At 34.6% G+C, this 7,701-nt stretch overlaps 1 long non-coding RNA gene across 1 annotated transcript; it reads left to right on the top strand.

Annotated features, from left to right (window-relative positions):
• The first annotated feature begins 4,823 nt into the window (after positions 1-4,823).
• LOC120005050 lies at positions 4,824-6,285 on the top strand. Its single transcript, XR_005469721.1, has 3 exons — positions 4,824-5,101; positions 5,203-6,091; positions 6,168-6,285. It is a non-coding gene; the product is annotated as an uncharacterized LOC120005050 (long non-coding RNA).
• Positions 6,286-7,701: the final 1,416 nt, after the last annotated feature.

Genomic DNA, 7,701 nt, shown 5'->3' on the forward strand with positions numbered 1-7,701 from the left:
TTTTTCTAAAAAAATTTTTACGTTGTCTTTGTTGGAATACAATTTTTAGTTTTTTTTCCTTATGGATAAAAACCCCTATAAAAAAAGTTCAAGAAAAAGTAGATAGGAAAAAAGAGAGGTCCAAGTTGGCCCATTATTCTTCGGTTCATTGTTGGTCTATTTTAGCCTGTTAGGCTGATTTCGATCCATAAATTGGCCTGTTACTTGTTAAAGGCCTGACCCAGTCCTTTTGACTATTGTTGTCTCATTTTATGACCCATTGTTGTTCGTTTTCATAGGCACATTTGATCCCATGTTTTCAAACTCAAAAGGTTTGTGTTTCGTCTACCCGTTGGTAGAGAAAGTGACCACCTTGTCTGGTATTGTATTGGTCTTTGTAAGATAAATGGTCTCTGACCTTCTTTTCCAAAAAAAAAAAAAAAACTCAAAAGGTTTTGTAGATTTTTGAGGGTTGATCAGCCGTGTCTCTAAGGTGAGGCGACATGGGTCACCGCCCAGGATCTCCGAATCTATAGCAGTGTTAAAGTAGTTCGAAACCCATTTAAATAAAATATGACATTTATTTTTTTTAAAGAAGACTCGTTTTCAGAGGTCACTTTTGACCCCCAAAATACTCAGGTACGCTGTTGTTAGTAGGGGCTTGGTTGGTTTCGTTCGATTTTTAAAAATATTTTGACATAAATAAAACCGAACAAATGGTCGGGTTTTTTTTTCGGTTTTTTTTGAACAACCCAAACTGTTCGAGATAATATGATATTTAATTTGATTGTGATAATTATCATTATCATTATCAAGAAAATAGGAGGTTTGAGGTGGATTTTGTCATATCTTGGCCAAAAATGTTTTTTCTTTATATTTAAATTTTCACCATGATAATTCATGCATGGAATGCATGAAACACATTTCTTTTGTATTTGATATTATACAAATTAAATTGGCTTCTTCTTGGAGGTGTCCCAAATGAGTGGATGGGGCATCTGTAATAACATTTTGACATCAAAAAATTTATTTTTAAAAAAAATCATAAACTTGTAGTAAGTCTAACCAACCTAACGATGTATTTTTTGTTTGAAACAAACATTAAATTCATCATAAAAAATGAAAAATAATTTTCGATTGTCAGATATAAACTCTAAATATTCGATGTTTCAATCGTTATAAATTTGACTTGAACAAAAAATAAATAAATTTATATTTTTGTTTTTTTTGTAATTTCGAAGCTGAAGGGTTATAACAGGTCTGGTAGTACAAAAAGTCCATCAAACCCTAGGTATCCATCCCACATGGGGTTGTACCCGGGGCTGATGTACGTTGTGTCTATTGTCCATCCTATTTTTTTTAATTTTTTTTATATTAGAAATCATATTATTTTATTAAAAATCATATATTATCTTATGATTCATGTGATTTTCTTGACTTTTTTACTCATATTATCTAATGACTTTTTGTCTCAGATTATCTTGACTTTTGTATTTTATAATTCTATCTATTATGATTTCATTCTTTATTAGTTAAATTTTTAATTATTTGTGTTGAATTTTTTTATTATGTGTCTGAATTTGTCATGTGCATTACATTAGATATGGGTAAATTTTTAACAAAGTGGAATCCAATCATCATTATTTGTGAATCAATAGAACTCCTCAAAACAAAGACATGTTACAATTGAGTTATCGGATCTTCCTAAAGATTTTAGTGAACGTACTCTTAGTATTATAATTCAACGTACTCAGCCTAATTCTGACGTATACGACCTCAATTTCACATTCTATTTTTCGGTTTGTTTTAGATTTTTAGTATTTTTTTTTCTTTGTGTTTGGACCTATTTCGTATTGAGTTTAGTTTTGTGGAAACCCTAAGTCCTTAAGGTTATTTGCCTCATCTTTTGCATTTTTTTTGTGGGATGGAAAAAAGAAACAAACAAAAACCCTATTCCTTCCAAATCCCTGGTATTCCATAGGGTTGTCAAACCCTATTACTAGAAAGTTAATAACAATAAAAGTCTAAAAGAGAGAATAGAAGAGGCACCCACAACTTTGAAAGATAACTATGGTATGTCCTTTCTAATGCGGCAATGTTATAGTACGTGGTGTAATTGAGGGTGGTTGGATGTTCAAGAAAAAAATTGATTTGATTAGATCAAACTTCAATACTCTGTTAAAATTGGATCTAGGGACCCATACTTTGTTAAAATTATAGAGTCTATAATTTAAATCCAATGATTTGAGAGGTGTGTCACATCACACAATAAAAATGGTTCTTATGCTTAGAAAACTTATTGGTTTTATAAGACAGACTAGATCTTTGCTTATATGTCACTCAGTTGTGTTATGTCAATCCGATGTGAGATAAAGTCTTAACAGTAATCCAAGTCACCAACACAAACAGTGCCCGTGAACAGCGTCAGTGAAGAGTATATGTAAACAGTGTCGTTGAACAGTACTCGTGAACAATGTTGGTGAACAATACCCGTGAACATTGTCGCGTGAATCCGATACCAAATTAGAAGTATAATTAGGTGAATGAGTTTTATTCTTATCAAAGATTGATATTTATACAAGATACAAACTACCTATATTTGATAAGTCGTCTATACAATTTAATATAGCTCACTAAATACAATATACGAATAATGTGTTAAAATAGAATCTCAGGGTTTGTTAAAATTGTAGCATCTACAATTTGAATCCAATAATTAAGGAGGTATGCCACATCACACCATATTTTTATTTTTTAACTTTAAAAAATTATTTGATATTTTCTTTGTCATTACATATGAATTGTAGACTCTAAACAATTACGGAACTCCAACTCCGTTAAAATCTATCTATTGGGCGGCAGAACATGTATTTGCAATCACGAAAACTAGAAACGTTTTTCATGAGCAGCTTATTGTAGGTAGATAGGTGACTAACTGCTGTCTTTTGAATTCATTTCACAATTCCCATAAGATAATTGCTAAAGGGTGCATCTAAATGTACACAGTTTTTACTAAATGCACACACCATTGATTTCAATGCACTGTATACGTACATGTCAGTTATCACTTTCTACACTATAATTGATATATATATATATATACCTATATCGACGTTACTTTTCACACCCCCATTTTTTACTTCTCACACCTCGTCAGATTCAGCTTTATTAAAAAGATGGGTGTCTAATCGTAACCCAATATGTTGGACCCACATATATACAATTGTCACCTTTATGTGAAAAGCTGATAAAAATCCAGAAACTTTCATGTCCACTGTGAAAGTATGCATGCATAGAAACCAATAAAAAATATCTTTTTGAACAAATAACTTTCTGGTTCTGGGTTGATAAAGATAGTAAATATCACATTGTAGGCATCTCTAAGGTAGCGTGGTTCTCTTACGCGGGATCCCTTATTTCAGCAAAGTGCGGGACACTCACTTTTGACCGTTCGATTTATCAAACGGTGATATTGATGAAACCCAATTTAACCCACGTGACCCGCTTTTCTCACAGATGACCCATTTCGTCCATTTCTATCCTCCAGTGCAAATCAGCCGTGGATTCTTACGATTAACCAGTCGTCGATCTTTGCGATCCCTAGCCAAGCAATATCCCCAAAATTTCTCATGTCACCATGCCGATTTTCTATGAAATTCTTGTGATTCTTCCAGAAATCTTTGCTCCCAACGACGGAGGCTGATTCAGATTGACAGAAGCAAGGCAGTCACAACGCAGTGCTGATAGACGCAAGGCAGTGCTGACAGAAGCAAGGTAGACACAACAAAGTCTTGACAGATTCACAGAAGCAAGGCATTGTTGGTATAATTTCTTTTTGCAATTGTAAGCATGAGTACTTTTGTCATGGATTCTGAATTTCATACTGTATTGCAAGGAGATTTGGGTTCTTCGTCATCTAATGAATTGGCATATGTGCCTCAAGTAGTGTTCAAAAAAATTCCTAAAATTGGACAAGTGTTTGAGTCATTCGACGAATCTCAAAAATATTACAATGAATATGCTAGGTTGGCTGGTTTTAGTGTTATAAATTATTCTAGTAAGAGAAACAAATGCAATGAAATTATAAGAAAAGAATTTGTTTCTTTCAAAGAAGGGGTTCGGGATGAAGAAAGATCCAAAGCCAATTGTAGTAGGAAACGTGGGTTAACACGAGAAGGTTGTAAGGCAAAGATGACTGTTGTGAAAAAAGGTGCATGTGTTTTTGTTGTTTCGCAATTTAATGAGATCCATAATCATATCCTTACAACACCAAGAAAGGTGCATATGTTAAGGTCTCATCGTTCTATGTCAAATGCCAAAAAGGCATTGACACAACAATTTGTTGATGCAAATTTTCCCATACATAAACAAATCAGTATTTTTGAGATACAATTAGGAGGTATAGAAAATATAGAGTGCATTGAGAAAGATTTTTACAATGCTCAAAGAGATGATGTAAAGTTTTATGTTGGACATGATGCTTAGATGTTGTTTGAGTATTTTTAGGCCGAAAAGGAGAAAAATCCAGAATTTTTTTTCTCAATCAAAATGGATGATGATAGCAAGATTACTCATTGTTTTTGGGCTGATCATATATGTAGAAGAGCATATAATGCATTTGGTGATGTACTGGTTTTTGATACAACTTATAACACTAACCGTTACGAGTTGATATTTGCATCATTTGTGGGAGTGAATCATCATGGTCAGAGTACACTCTTAGCATGTGCCTTCTTAAGTGATGAAACAACAGAATCATTCTTATGGCTCCTACACCAGTTATTGACAGTCATGCCAGCAGGTGCTCTAAAAATGATTATCACTGATCAGGATCCTGCTATGAGTAGAGCCATTACTGAGTTATTCCCAAACACCATACACAGATATTGTATGTGGCTTATCCTCAGCAACTTCTCAGAGAAACTAGATGCAGTCGAATGGAAAGAACACTACACTCAATTTCAGAAATGCATATGGGATTCTGAGAGTCCAGAGAATTTTGAAGTTGAATGGTCCAGGGTGATAGAGCAAAGTGGCATGTCTGACGATGAATGGTTAAAAGGATTGTATGATATTCGGTTCAAATGGATTCCTGCGTATGTTAACGACACATTCTCTGCGGGTATGTTGTTTTCCTTTTTAGTAATTACCCTATTTTATTAGCTAGTAAATGTATTATTTGTTTTAACTTGATTCTTGTTTGTTTTTGATTGTAATTACTAGGCATGTCCAGTAGTCAAAGAGCATAAAGTTGTCATTCATTTTTCAAGCATTATGTGTCAACGAAAAACACATTGATGGATTTTGTGGTTAGATTTTCAAGGGCACTTAAACACCAACGACATCAGGAGTTATGTCGTGATCATAAAGACATCAATGAGCAGCCTATCATGAAGACTACATGGGCAATAGGTGAGTGAGATATACACATAGAGCATATTTTATAAATTTCAAGATGAATTGTACCAAAGCATGGCTTATATAGTAGCAATGGACCAAGATGTAGGAGATAAGTGCATGTATATTGTTAGTCGGGTTGAGATTGTTGATGGACGCGTAAGAAAAGTCATTAAAGATAAATCCATCAATTAGTGAGTTGCAGTTGCAAAAAATTTGAGTTTTTTGGAATTCTTTGTCGGCATATATTGGTTACCTTCAGTAGGTTTCAGTTGCAACAATCATTGTCTAGTCTTTATATATTACGTAGATGGACCAAGGCTGCAAAATCACTAAGTTCATTTAGTGTTGGAGGTGGTGGTGGGAAGGATAGTTGTGATGATTCTTTAGTTGTGAACCATATGACCTTACATAAACTTGCGTCGAATATAATTGATGATGCTTTGATGAATCACGAGACTTGTGAGTTGGCAAAAGATACTTTTGAGTCTCTTCACAACATCATAAAGTCTATGAGCATAAATGATGGAAGACAATCTACACCAAGTGTTGGTCTTTCAGAACCTGTTTACAACGAGCCTAACAAAGTTAGGGCAAAAGGTTGTGGAAAGAGGTTAAAGGGGGGTAAAGAAATGGCATTGACGAAGAACAGACATTGTCATGGGTGCGGACTAACGGGACATGACAAGAGGAATTGTCCTTCACTGAACAATGTGTAAGTATTTTTTGTTTTTGTCCTTCACTGAACAATGAGCTTATATGTTTTTCTGAACTGTGTTTATATTTTACAGGGCATCTTAGTCGCAAATTGTGGATGACACTCTGCCTTAGCTTGATTGTTGAACTGTGGACTAATTGGTTGCTGTTTGTAGTGTGCTTTGGCTTGTTTCTGGGAGATATGTCTTCCTTTTAGATTAGTTATGGTGGATGGTGGTGGATGGTGTTCTGTGTGATTTTTTTATGAACTTCATCTATCTATTTTTGGAATCTGAGATTGTTACCAATTACAAATGTAAGTTTTGAACAATGAGTTCACGAGCTCAGCATATATGAGATTGTTACTTGTTGTCAGCTTGCTGAATGAGTAGTGGATTTTATGGATTGAACATTGCTTATGGTACAAATTCCACTACCATGATTTTTGAATGGTTTTAAATTCCTGTAATGGTGGTTTGATAATGCTAGTTCAAGCAAGCTAAGACATAAACCTTCTCTTGGATATCAGTAAAATGAGTCTATATTAATTCTTGCACCAAGGGGGTGCTACCCATTTATCATACTTCTTGTTTCGATGCTATGCTTCAACTACATTTTTCATGTAGAGTGTTCTTGCACTAAGTTGAGATTGGGTCCAGCTTCATTGAATATTGAAATGTATAGAGCAGTACAGATGAAGGCAAGAAAACTAACAAGAACATAACCTAGCAAAATCAAACGGAGGGAACTCTTTTTGCTTCCATCTGTTAATTAGTTTACCAGCAAACTAATGAAGTCTTAACATTATAAAACTACAAAAACAACACTCTCCGATTGCTGCGATTCAGGATGGATAATGACCCACAATAGACCCTCTGTTCATTGGTTTATCAGCTTCAGCTATTAAGTCTACGAATGATCCAACAAGGAAAACAACGACAAAAGCCAAATCATGATTGAGCCAAAGCAACGTAAGGGCGATGGGATCGCATAAGCACAAGATCCCATATCGTCTACACAGCTCCATCAAAACCCAGCAAGGCAAATCGTAAAGAGAAATGTTCGCGGAAGAATCACAAGAATCTCATAGAAAATCGGCATGGTGACATGAGAAAATTTGGGGATATTGCTTGGCTAGGGATGGCAAAGATCGACGACTGGTTAATCGCAAAGAATCGCAATAATCCACGACTGATTTGCACAGGAGGATAGAATCGCGTGCGAAATAGACGAAATAGGTCATCTGTGAGAAAAGCGGGTCACGTGGGTTAAATTGGGTTTCATCAATATCACCGTTTGATAAATCGAACGGTCAAAAGCGAGTGTCCCGCACTTTGCTAAAATAAGGGATCCCTTGTAAGAGAACCACGCCTCTGAGGTATGCAAAAATATTTATAAAATATGTTTGCCTAGGATTAAGTACGCTTACAGGAAATAAAAATTATTTAAAGATAGCTAGACGGTGATGTGTATATGCAAGTTTTATATATATATAGTGATGTCAACGTTTGAGAATCAAAGTAATAGCTTTATGCATAATTTTAAATTAATTTGAGCCTGGAATGCATCACCAGGGTATTAAGAATAGGCAATTTGCAGAATGAGTGCTGATTGATATATATTATATAT

This window comes from Tripterygium wilfordii, chromosome 2 (genome assembly GCF_013401445.1).
Source record: "Tripterygium wilfordii isolate XIE 37 chromosome 2, ASM1340144v1, whole genome shotgun sequence".
Taxonomy (NCBI): domain Eukaryota; kingdom Viridiplantae; phylum Streptophyta; class Magnoliopsida; order Celastrales; family Celastraceae; genus Tripterygium; species Tripterygium wilfordii.